The sequence below is a fragment of the Cebus imitator genome, unplaced genomic scaffold, assembly GCF_001604975.1.
Source record: "Cebus imitator isolate Cc_AM_T3 unplaced genomic scaffold, Cebus_imitator-1.0 Scaffold201, whole genome shotgun sequence".
NCBI lineage: Eukaryota > Metazoa > Chordata > Mammalia > Primates > Cebidae > Cebus > Cebus imitator.
In genome coordinates this window covers 1,305,642-1,319,699 of record NW_016107516.1, presented here as the reverse complement: position 1 = coordinate 1,319,699, position 14,058 = coordinate 1,305,642, and positions in this window count along the sequence as shown.

The following is a 14,058-nucleotide window of genomic DNA, read 5'->3' as shown; positions in this document are numbered from 1 at the left end:
TGAAGTTTAAGGTGGTTTTTTCCAGTTCTGTGAAGAAGGTCACTGGTAGCTTGATGGAGACAGCATTGAATCTATAAATTACTTTGGGCAGTATGGCCATTTTCACGATATTGATTTTCCCTAACCATGAGCATGGAATGTTTTTCCATCTGTTTGTGTCCTCTCTTATTTCGTTGAGCAGTGGTTTGTAGTTCTCCTTGAAGAGGTTCTTCACCTGTGTTAAATGCAAATTCTATTAGTTTGTAGCAATTCTCTATGCATTGGAATATATAGTAAGACAGGGTCATAAATTTACTTGTTGATTCTCTTCCTTGATATTTTCTTGTTAGAATAACTGAGCACTTTCTTGGCAATGGTTCTTCCAATGTTGTATCAGCTAACCACCAGACTTATTTTAGATCTTTATCTATGGTTTATTTTCACCTCGTTCTCTTTCATATTTCAGGTTAAATCCCTTCTGAACAGGTTAGAAGTTCTCCTATCAAACAGTTTTCCTCTTCCCATGGCTGCACATCGTCCCTTGCCATGGCTCAGATGTTCTGGCATGAAAAATCATGGCCTACAACACTTTAAAACAATTTCTGTGGCCAACGGTTCACTTCCCCGATGTCTTTTCCTCTTCCAAATGCTCCGAATGCTTTGATTTGTAGTCTGGACTTCAAAGTCACCAACAATACATTCCAGATCCCTTTGGCTGCTATATTATTAATTCCCAAAGAGATTAGCAAAACAGCCAGCAGTTAGTGGGTTTCAGGAGAGATGGGGCTGCTACTTTTCAGAAGATTGAATCACCCTTCCTCTGAGTTACTTTCTTTACCCATTAACTTCCAGACAATGGTTTCAATTCCATTGATCTTTTGGGATATTGTTCCTCCAAATTTCTCCTGTGGATTATTTTCTCCATCTTTGAGTCTTACAGTGGGTGAGGAAATTGATTTTTTGTTGCAAATCTCCAAAAAAATTTCCAAAATATTTGTTGAAAAAAATTGCATGTAAGAGGGCCCACACAGTTCAAACCTGTGTTATTCAAGAATCAGCTGTACTTTACATACCACTCTGGTACAGAATCATTTATAGAAGCCTTTCTTTACATTAAGGCAGCTGGCAGAATAACCTTTCTCAAGCAATGGATGGCACAACTATTTGCAAAGTGAGCCCTTGAAGAGTTCACAGTTAGTTTAATCCCCTTGGGTTAAAAAAAAAATCACATGTTCCTAAAATATGATGATTTGCAAAACAATAAAATCCCCACCTAATTGTAGGCAGACAATATTGAATTTAGAGCAGTACCTACATGAATGCCTAATCTAGGCAAAAGGCCTCAAATACAGGATCTGGCTCTGCCCCTAGGGAAGGCTGTTTAGCAGACATTTATAGTATAATCACAGTGTTTACTAATTCTATAAGAAACCAATAATACCTCATCTCTGTTAAAAGTCTGAAGAGACTTCTAGATTGTTTTATAATCTTAGCCAGATATGTTTAATTACTTCTTTTTGCTGTGTTTGTAACTTTTCTATTTGATAAATAATTTAAGTACTTTTATCTACATTATAGTGCACTATTTTGCATTATAAATTGTAAGTATTTAAAGAAGTTGTATACATTTATTTTTGAGACAGAGTCTTGCCTTGTCACCCAGCATGGAGTGCAGTGGCACAATCTCAGCTTACTAAAACCCTTGCCTCCTGGGCTCAAGCGATTCTCATGCCTCAGCCTCCCCAGTTGCGGAGACTACAGGCATGCACCACTACACCTGGCTAATTTTTGTATTTTTAATTGACATGGAGTTTCACCATATTGGCCAGGCTGGTCTCGAACTCCTGACCTCAAGTGATCTGCCCACCTCTGCCTCCCAAAGTGCTGGGATTACAGGCGTGAGCCACCATGCCCGGCCGGAAAGATAATTTCAAACATTACATTTTATTGTTCTATAGATATTAAATAGTTCTGCATCAACTAGTAAATTTATTTCTGCATTGCTGATTACCTGTATGTGTCTATTCTTTAGTTTCTCTTTGAATCAGTTTCAACATGTTACTGATTCCTCCATTAACTAATGTATTAAATAAAATCTTTGACATGTATTCAATTTACATTCAGATGAGAGTGATTATTTTATTTTTTTAATTAAATTTTGATACACTTGAAATTACCCAATAGCCAAGAATTATCTGCTTGAATAATATACAGAAGCTGATACTCTCTAAAATAGTATTTCACCAGATACACTCTATCTAACAGAAATTCTGTGGATGTTAATAAATATTCCCTGAGGGAAGGGTTTCATTTTTAAATAATTTGGGGAATTTTTTTATTCAAAGGACCTCTTGCAGCACTAGTATTTCATGTACAACATTTTAGAAAATTTTATTGTAGGCCAAGTGCGGTGGCTCAGTCCTGTAATCTCAGCACTTTGGGAGGCCGAGGCAGGCAGATCACCTGAGGTCAGGAGTTCTAGACCAGCCTGGCCAACATTGTAAAACCCCTTCTCTAATAAAAATATGAAAATTAGCTGGGTGTGGTGGTGCGCACCTGTAGTCCCAGCTACTTGTGGATGCTGAGGCAGGAACATCACTTGAACCCAGAAGGCAGAGGTTGCAGTGAACCAAGATCGCGCCACTGCACTTCAGCCTAGGCAACAGAGTGAGACTGTCTCAAAATAAAAAGAAAAGAGAATTTTATTCGAGGTTCTTCGATCATTGTAAACTAGTGACAAACCATTAGCCAAGACCCACATAAAATTACAGTGCTCATGTCAAAAAAAAAATATCTATTTCTTTGCCTTAGTTTTCCCAACTTCAGAATGCTCTTGGCTGTCTTTAACTAAAGCCTGCTTGCAACCAGTAGGCTGTAGGTGTATGGGTGTGTCTCAGGGTATTTCTGATTTTTGTTTGATTTGATTTTCTTCTAGATACTCAAGAGATTGAGACAGGATCTAAAATATCAACTTATTGATTTATAATGGATCATCAGTGGCCCAAAAGCTCATGTTCATCATTCAAGATTCCACGTTCCTGGTAACAGCAGGCCTGGTGGCTGGTAGTCAAATGACCCTTTGGCGACTGTGAATCAGAGTAAAGTGAGGTATGTACCCTCTCAGATCAAGTAATAATAACAAAGTATGATAATAATCACTAACATTATTAGATGTTTACTATTTGCCAGGCCCTGGGCTGAACACAGTGCATAATCTCATTTAATATATAAACTAGTGTTATCTTCATCTTTCTAAAGAAGAAGCTGAGCCTCAGAGCCAGTGAGTCACTTGTTCAAAGTCACATGGCACAGGCTGAGCTGTGATTGAGGCCCACACAGTAGTGAGCATTTTAATTCACAGGCCCACAGTTTTTTGGATGATTGGGGCCAGATGTAGTTCAGATTTCTTAATTTTTAAGATTTCAGAGAAGTAAACAGTTCATATACTGTACATTAAAACACCCCCAGTGGGAACTGTACCTTTTAACACTCCCAGGAGGAATACCGGCAGCCTCTTATGATTAAACACATTAATATATCTCTCATAAAGATAAAAATACTGATATTAAGATAATAAAGACTATAAATGTCTCCATATTTCAGGTGAACGTTGCTGCCAAATGGGTCTCAAAAGAGTTTCCATTTTCAGAGTTTTTTGAGTTTTAGAACTTCACCCAAAGGATTTCACTGCACTGTTCACTAGGCTTAGTACCTCTCTTTCCAAGGTAGTTCTGCAGTGCTGATTTTTTTTTTTCTTTTGAGACTGAATCTCGCTCTGTCGCCCAGGCTCGAGTGCAGTGGCGCAGTCTCGGCTCACTGCAACCTCCTCCTCCCGGGTTCAAGTGATTCTCCTGCTTCAGCCTCTCCAGTAACTGGGACTACAGGTGCATGCCACCACGCCCAGCTAATTTTTTTGTATTTTTTAGTAGAGACGGGGTTTCACCGTGTTAGCCAGGATGTTCTCAATCTTCTGATCTTGTGATCCGCCCGCCTCTGTTTCCCAAAGGGCTGGGATTACAGGCGTGAGCCACCGCGCCCAACCATACTGTTGATTCTTACTCTTTTAGCTTTGATGAGCCAACAGGCCAGCCTTCTTAGCTCCAGGTTTTCTTGAGTCAGGGTAAAATACATTTGGCCTCTAGGGGGAGCTCCAGGCTTCAGTTTCACCCACACCCCAATCTACACCCACAAAAGCAAAGCGCTGCAATCCCAAAGAGGAGTTGTACAACCGGGCATGTCAAGAAGGACTTAACATTGAGCCACCATACAAAGGCTGTGGTGTCTTTCTCCCAGCATTTTCTTCTCTGGGAGTATGCCTTCCCTCTGCACACGTGGTGCAGTAGATGTCCAGGAGCTGCTCCTGGCTGTGGCTCATCCCTCCCTGAGGGAGGAGGTGGGCACCGTCCATAGAACAGTGTTTCACAGCGCATAAGAATGTGGAGGCCGGTCCTCCCTTTCCTTGGCAGGCTTTCCTACTGCCCTTCCTTGCCGTCAGCGTTGTACGATAGAAAAGTCAGAAGTTCGGTGGCTCACGCCTGTAATTCTAGCACTTTGAGAGGCCGAGGCGGGCGGATCACGAGGTCAAGAGATCAAGACCATCTTGGCCAACATGGTGAAACCCCATCTCTACTAAAAATACAAAAATTAACTGGGCGTGGTGGCGGGCCCCTGTAATCCCAACTGCTCGGGAGGCTGAGACAGGAGAATCGCTTGAACCCGGGAGACGAAGAAGGTTGCAGTGAGCAGAGATGGTGCCCCTGCACCACTCCAGCCTGGGCAACTGAGTGAGACTCTGTCTCAAAAAAAAAAAAAAAAGAAAAAGAAAAGAAAAGTCAGAAGCTTTGCTTTGAGTCCAAAAAGAAAATGTTTTTGTTTGTTTGTTTTTTAATGATTTTCTTTAAAGGCAGCAGAAGTAGATCTGTGTCCCAGGCCTGCTGCACAGGGTCCCTCATTGAAACTTGGATAAAAGTTCACAGAAACAAATCAACATTTTCTGGTCTTCTGCTAAATGCCTGTTTTCCCACATGAGAAACGTGGCTGTAGAAAGACTGTTCCCTAGGTACCCAGACAAACACCGTTCCATTCCCATTTAGAAACAATTTATAAATACAGTTGTCTAGGTGCTTTGTTTTGGTTGCATTTCAAACCTGCTTTCTTTCCTTTACACCTTGAATTTAATGCTTTTATACTTTCTTAGGTTCCCATTTATGGGAATTCTTTTGGTTGTGGCTAAAGCTAGCTCATTGCATTCATTATGTGTTATATTTCACCAGTTTAACTTTCAGCAATAACTGTGTACCCAGGGTTGGTATTCAAAACTCTGAGCAACTGAAAAGACACAGGCACCAACCAATTAGAACAGATGCTAGCTATAAACAACCCACTCAGCTGTGTGGTGCCATGCACACAGGTGGAGCCTGTGCTGGTGTGAACTATGTAAGAATCTAGTCTATGATTCCATTCTAGCTTCTATTCCTACTTTGTACTTGGCCCACTTGTGAAATATGTCTTCATGTAACGTTGAGGAAGGGCAGTAAAAAAAATTTCTATTGCCATAAAAATATATAAATCATGCTACAGTGCCAAACAAAACCAATGCTAGTATAACCACCCAAGGGGTTCACCTTGCCCAATGCCTAGACAGAGCGAATTCATCAAGACAGGGAAATTGCAATAGAGAAAGAGTCATTCTGCTGTGCGGGAGACTGGAGTTTTATTATTACTCAAGTTGGTCTCCTTGAGCATTCAGGGAGCACAGTTTTTTGTTTTTTTGTTTTGTTTTTATTGTACTTTAGGTTCTGGGGTATATGTGCAGATCATGCAGGATTGTTGCATAGGTACATGCATGGCAATGTGGTTTGCTGCCTCCCTCTCCCCGTCACATGTATCTAGCATTTCTCCCCATGTTAACCCTCCCCAACCTCCCTACCTACCCCGCTGTCGCTCCCCTAGTCCCCCGACCCCAACAGACCCCAGTGTGTGACAGGGAGCAGAGTTTTTAACGATAACTTGGTGGGTTTGGAGAAGCCAGTGAGCCAGGAGTGCTGATTGACAGGGATGAAATCATAGGGAGTCAAAGCTGTCTTCTTGTGCTGATTTGGTTCCTGGGGTCGGGGTGGGGGATGGGTAGTACACAAGATCATATGAGCCAGTTTACTGATCTGGGTGGTGCCAGCTGATCCATCAAGGGCAGGGTCTGCAAAAATATCTCAAGCTGATGTTAGGAGCAGTTTAAGGAGGATCAAAATCTTGTAGCCTCCAGCTGCGTGACTCCTAAACCATAGTCTCTAACCTTAGCCAACCTTAGTCCTACAAAGGCAATCTGGTCCCCAGAAAGAACGAGGTCTGCTTTGGGAAAGGACTGTTACTGTCTTTTTTTAAAACTGTAAACTAAATTTCTCCCAAAGTTCGTCCTACACCCAGGCATGAACAAGGACAGCTTAGAGGTTAGAAGCAAGACGGAGTGAGTTAAGTTAGATCTCTTTCACTGTCTCAGTCATAATTTTGCAAAGGCGGCTTCAATCGTGCTAATTATTCTCACTAACTACCTCTGTGTAGTATGAAAGGAACTATTCTCCGGTAGAAGCTGATATCTCTATCTGAAAGGCAGGATGTGGCCTCTAAGAACCCACTCTTACTTCTAAAAGGACAGGTCCTAAGAGACTGCATCAAGCCTTCAGCTCACAAAGAAATGCTGATGGTACCATTCAAATTATTCACTCTAGAAATCCCCCAAAACATATTTCTTAAACCTGTTAACTATAACCTTCCGCTATAGCAGCATAGACTACCAAAAGCCAAAAATACACATTTCATTTAAATAGCTTTGAGCTTTGTGAAGCGTTAAGTACTGAACTGCTCATTGTACATGACTCAAAGTGTCTAACTCAGGCGTGTTTTCTGCACACATTAGTCAATGCCATCTCCTGACAAACTATGACATGCCATTTGCAGCTCTACTAGACATTCTAAGTATCAGAAAAAAAGAAAAGAACTAAGATATGAGATTCTTATATGCAGTTGTGAGTAACAGCAAGGGAAAAGCAATAGAACAGAGGTCTCTGGGCAGAAAGTTTCTACCAGAAAAATTCTGCGGCCTTGTAATAATACCCAGGCACTGAGTTAGCTTCCACTGCAAAAGCACAAAATATTAACATTAGAAGGAATATTAATATAACCTCTCACTCTATAGAGGAGAAAGCAAAATTTTCAACTGCATCTCAATTTTAGTTGAAGCATTTAGAGGAGTTTTCTGATGGATATACATAAAACATGCTTTATGCAAGTTGGCTTTATGGTGTCCTTGGTTGGAGCATTTCTATTACATAAATCATGAAATGACTGCTATTGGACAAAATTTCCCCATTATATTTCTCTACACTAGAGAACCTGATATAGAATATAAAGAACCTTTTATCCTCTTCCATTCACTTTTTTTCAGGGACTCCTTTTTGGTTCATAATTGTAGATTCAAGGACAGCTCTGTAAAGAATTTTGAAAATTCAGACTTCAACCAATTTGCAGATATCCTAACCCAGTACTGTTGAAAGTGTGTTCACAGACTACTGACGACTCTTTCTTATCAGTTCATGAGACGATTCATATTGAAATTGAGAACTGCATTTAGAATGTTGCAATAATTTTAAATCCCTTAAAGGTAATGACAAAAAAGAGGGGTTTATATTTTGTGGATTCATCTATGAGGAACTGGGAATTTAAAAGAACTAGCTGGTTTTTAACCCCAGATATTTTGAGAAGCATTGTCCTAACTTGTGGTCTTTTCAATTGCCAGTGATTTGCTTTTGATTCATAATTATATAATGATATAATGAACTCTTTTCTCCAAACATTTATACAAAATTTGTTTAGAAACAAATATATATATATATAACTATCTCTACACATACACACACACAGTAAATACACATATATACTATATATGTGTATATATACTATATGAGGCATAATATATATACAACCTCATAGTATATATGTATATATATACACATATGTATTATACATATATGTAATACATATGTATATATAGTATATACACATATATATGTAATATATACATATATATGTATATACAAGGGATTATTTTTACTGGACCTTGTGCCTGATTTTGTACTCAGTATTGTAGCTGTGTGTTTGTGTGTGTGTGTTTGTATTTGGTGACAGAAACAGTGTAATCTAGTTTCTGACTCACTTAGCCTCTCCCTGGGCCAACAATAGCCCCTGAAATACTTTTTCAGGCCCCTGTGGCTTCATGAAGCACAGTCTAAAAAACACTGTCTTTTTCTATTAGTGGACAACATGAACAAGTGACAGTAGAAACAAGTTTAACCAAAATGAGCAGAACTGACAAGAATTTGTAGCAAGTTAGAAAAAATAAAGGCAAGCATACAGACTCAGAAACATAGCTATCTCTCCTGAAAAATGTCCCAGAAATGATAGCCATGAGTCAATTATTACATTTATCTTTGAAAGTTCAACCTGTAATGAGTTATCCATAACCTTCTTTGGTTCCACCTAATTATGTGTTTTGCATGCTTTGAGAGAAATGCAGAATTTCCTGTAGGGTGCTGTGGTTTTCATTGTTTGGTTGATATTGTGAACATCCAGGGTCTGCTTTCCTCAAGTTCAAAGACAGGAAAACACAGACACCAATGAAGAAGTTATAACCCTCCTGATACTCTATTGACCCTGACTTAGAAGAGTTAAGTAGCTGAAAACACTGACCCGATTAGTCAGAGGAAGAAGAATGGGACTTCTTTAGTAATAATACTTGAAAGAACATGCTACAGTCCCAGGTCGTGTGCTAGATAAGACATTTGAGCTCCCCCAAAATTTACCTGGGTGCAACAGTCAGTGCAGCACAGGAGCCTGCACAGCTGAGGACACTGAAAAGGTAGAGTGCCAAGGGGCCCATCCATACGTCAAAGTGAGCACATATGCCTCTTGGTGAACTGTCAAGATGAAGTGCTTAGTTGTAGCTTTGCTGAGTTCATGGAGAAGGCAGCACACATAATTCATTTATGAAAGTGCCAAAAGGTTGAAAGAATCATGGCCTTGTGTCCTGACTTTCCTGGTTGCATTCTCTCATCCACATGGCAGATGGACTCCTCTCTGTGCTGACAAACTTAGTATGGTTTGAATTAGCAAATGCTACTCCAAGCTATTGCCATTCCATTTGTCTTTGTCTTTTCTTCTTAAGACAGAGCCTTGCTCTGTCACCCAGGCTGGAATGCAGTGGCTCCATCTTGGCTCACTGCAACCTCTGCCTCCCGGGTTCAAGTGATTCTCCCACCTCAGCTTCCTGAGTATCTGGGATTACAGGCAGCCACCACACCCAGCTAATTTTTGTATTTTTAGTAGAGACAAGGTTTTGCCATGTTGGCCAGGTTTGTCTCAAACTCCTGACCACCTGCCTTGGTCCCCCAAAGTGCTGGGATTACAGGCCTGGACCACTGCACCCAGCCTGATTTCTCTTTTTCTTTAATTGCAGAAGCTCTAATATGTAAGTTGGAGGGTTCTTATCTCACTGTAAACTTATCTTTTTGAGTCCAGCAGAAAACAGAGGAGGTGGATAGGAGGACAGGAAATATTTTAAAGAATCTGAGAGGGCATCTTTTCAATCTGAGGTAGCAGCAATGTTTGATTTCATTTTTCCACTGCTCCGAATGATCTCTTCAAATCATATGACTTATGAGATAGTGACAGATAATACAGGAGTTCATGATTGCAGCATCATTTCATCTAGAAAGATCTCAGTGCAACTTGTAAGATTTGTATAGCTTTCTAGCTGTGAGTTACAAATTAATATACTTTTGCAACAGCGCTGTAAAGACAGATAACCTCAACATTTCACAGAATAATTTTGAAATAATATGTTTGCACATCAATTTTGATGCTAGTAAAGGAACCTAGCAAATGTACCTTTAATTTGAAGCAATAGAATATTTCATTTAAGACACTGAAAGTAACTGGAGACCATTTTTCTCTACTTTACATACAGGTGAAATTTAGGCCAAGAAATGTTAGAGGGTGTTGTAAATTCTGTGACTACACTCCACTTTTCTAGGTTGCTGACCATTAAATTAGAATTCATTCAAATGGAGTTTTTTTCAGAGGTAAAAGCTTTCATAGTTTTTCATACCACAAAATTTTCTAGCCCCGCATAGAGAATTAAAAAACAGGTAAAACTTGACATAGGGGTAAGAAAATTAAACCACCTTTTGATATTTTGGGATTTCCAAACCAAGACTGTGCTGTCTAAAAATATACTACCACCTACAATATTAAGTTTTAGGGGAAAGATCTTTTTAAATATCAGTTGTCCTTCTAGATTATTCTTCTTTCAACCAGAAGACATAAAAACTGAATAGGGACTTAATGAAGACATTAGATGCTGTTTACCTTAGAGCTGGAAGTGCTAGAATCTTAAAATTATTTCATTTTGATTGCTTCCCTGGGAGAGATGACAAGAAGAGAGAGAGAAAGAGAGATTTGTAGGTCATCGGTTCATAATGAAATGTCCATTTCTATACGTACAGCCTGAAGGTTGAGATGGGAGAAAGTAGTGAATTGCTTGATAGAACATCTTGCAGTTGATGTATCCATTGGGCAGTTGGTAACCTAAGAGGAAGCACACCCAGGTGGGGTGAAGAGAAAATTGGTGAAGATGATGTGAGATTTATTTTCATTCTCCCAGCTCAGGGAAAAGGATCCAGGAAGGGAAGAAGCATGAGAGTAAAGCAACCTATCTTACAAATTATGCTACAAACTCTTCATTACACCATAGAAAAAAATGTATGTACTTTTCCTGAAAGCTTAAAATTGGCTTGGCATCAAAGGGAGGTGAAAAGTTTGGGATTCCAGTCAACCTTTATGCTTTCCTTCTTTGATGCCACAAAGATAGATCACAGTCTCTCAAGCCAAGAAGATGCATTTTGCCAAAACTAACCTGTCTGGAACCATGATGGGTATGAAATCTCAAAATTATGATTTTATAATGAGTTTGCACAGTCATTATGAAAAATATGATAGTTTTACCACATAGGCCAGCCAGGGTTTATTCCATTGGATTTCAGTTTGTAATGCAAACATTGTGATCAGGACTATTTTCATAAGAGACTCAATATTCTTCCTTTTTAAAGCTTTCAAAGTATTGTGATATTGTGATATTTCAATTGTGAATTGTGATATTTCAAAATATCACAATCGTCTGTGTCTAGTTACTGCAGTGGTTTGGAGAACTAAACAGGGCAAGGTCAAAAGTTTGATCTCTTTTGATCAGCTGGCCTTTTCAGTTCCATGTCACTGGCAGGATGAATAAGAGCTTCCTGGCCCTAAAATATATGTAGTTTTTTCCTTCTTATACATGGTAACTACTATGATTAGCATCATAATCAACCATTATAATTCTAGCTGGAAGTTTTGCTTATAAATTCATTCAACAAATATTTACTAAGCAATATATTAGGCACCACCCTACTTTCTCTTCCACTGGACAATTCTTCATCCTCTTTTAAAGTCTAAGAAAATATCATTTCCTGCTCTCCCTATTGCTATTGAATATGATCAGTAATAAATAAAAGTAATACCAGACAGAGTGTTAGAGGTCTTCCCTAACACTCCTCCAATACAGTCACTAATTACTTTCCCCATTCTACAATGAGGCACAGTGACTTCTCTTATGTAACACTATTATAATTGTAACAAAATAATCAGCTATTATTTAATGTCCATTTCACCCACAATTGAGTGGAAAGGTTGAACAGGGCCCTTTTATTTATGAAACATCTTCACTATCTAGCAAAGTGTCCAGCATATAAAATATTCTTTGGATTAGATGGATGATTGAAAGGTTGTGATATAAAGACCAAAGGTTCTGCGAGGACCAGAGGCTGTGAAAATGGGCTAGAAGCTGCTGCTCTAAACCCTGGTGTGTATGTGGATGGGACAAAGGAGTGGGAGAAGAATACACTAGGAAGAGGAGCAACATGACGCAGAAACTCAGTAAGGAACCTTAGGGAAGACACTCAGGAATATGCTGCTAATTTGTACAGAAGATACATTTATGAGATTTTACTTTTTTGAGAAATTAATCCATTTTTCTGTTCATATATATTATGAATTCCAAGACAGGGTTACGCACACACACATTTAAAAACTGTACTGAAGAGTGCATAAAGATTTTTAGATGAAAGTATCCAAAAATAGCTCTAGCATAGTTATCATCCCATACAATAAATCAAATACTTTAGCAAATGTTCTGCAACACAGAGAACTTAGAAACTTCCTGGAATCAGAGATTGGAAAAGAAGAAATCTCTTCTTTCTGGAGAAACAATTAGGACAATTTTTTTTTCAAGGAATTTATTAAAAGAAGCAGTTTTAAGCAAGTGTTTTCTTATATCTTTTACTTTCTGATTTCTTTCCAAACCAGATGAAAAGTACCAATTAAGAAGTCTAAGTCTGCTGCTTCAAATTTTCTTACATTTGCAATGAGGAGATGCAGTTTCTTTATGAGTTCTGCCCTCCCTATTGTTTTTGCCTTAGTATTCTCCAGGCTTCATGGATTTAAGCCATGTCATATCTGGCAGAGCCTTATCGATGACCTATTCCAGCTTGATCACTTTGCAGCTAAAGAAAACAGAGGAGTGGAGAGAATTGCCTATGCTAGTTGCTGGCAACTAGAACCCAGGCCTCTGTACTCCCTGTCCATCCAGTATTCTTTCTCTGGACCGCATAGCCTCCCAGAATGAGCTGTGTTTGTATGTGTTTTGGAAAAGGGTGGATGAGAGGATGAGACAATGCCCAGGATTTGAGGCTGACTAATCACTTATGTGACCATGACCAGCATTAGGCCAAAGGGATCCAGACTCTCATGCACCCTAAGGAGCCAAAGGACATAATAATGTTTTAGCATAGAAATGAGAAGACTTGAAACGCTGCCTGATGTCTGCAAAAGAGCTTCTGACATCCTAAAGGAACTCAGATTTGGAATCACTATCTTAAAAAAAAAAAAAAAGTGGCAGGAAAAGGATTTGGAATATTAATTTGTTATTTATTGAATTTACAGAATTAGGTCTGCAACAAATAAACATTTGGAGAGTATATTTTCTACCATCCTTAGAGTGTATTTTGAGAATACAATCAATAACAGACAAAAGTAATACCAGACAGAAAAATGAATACACTCCCGGACCTCCTCATCTGTACATCACTCCCGTTTAATTAAAGACGGTAAGATATGGAAGCCAGATTGGAAAAGACACAGCCAGGGTCATTTTGTCACTTCAATGACATGACGGAAGTCTTGTAAAACATGCAAATGAGTGTAGGCCCACCAAATATCACCTAATGAAGATTAATGTACGTGAACCACCTAAGCAAAGGTAGCATATAATGAACAGCAAAACACCAAACCAAGCTCTTCTGTGCTAAGGAGCTGCAGAGAACTGACTTTCATCTGCTCATGAAGTAAATAGAGTTGCGACCTGGCCATGTGCCTGGTCAGCTCACCCCTGGAGCTCAGCACATCTGGGCCCTGACTTTACAGAGAAAAGCAAGGAACAATGTAATCTTCATAGTCTTTTGGCCCCAAAGATTCTTCAACCTGTTCCCAATCTGTCAGGGTGCTAATCTGTTTTGAACATTTGGTCCTTCTTTCCAGAATGTCTTCCCAGAGTAACCCAACCCTTCCTCCAAACTGCCAGTACAGCCTGACTTCTGTGCTTCTCTCAGCTGGAATTCTACTGCACACACATCTGGCTGGCTGGCTTGTTTCCCTAGTAATTTAGAAGCTGCTTGAAAAAAAAAATCTGACTTTTAACATGCATATTGGTCAGTGGTCTGCAATGCTTTGCCCTGTGAGTGTTCGTTTTAAAAATGTGGCCTCATACATATAATAACTATGAAAAAATGCTAGTATCTACTAGGCAGGGAGTTATGGTGTTCTTTGTGAACACTCTCAAAACTATGTCTGTTATACACATGGAGGTAGTGAGGCTTGTGGGGACAGAAGGTAAAGAGAAAAAGATCCTTTATCATTTAAATGGCCCTAAGAAACTAA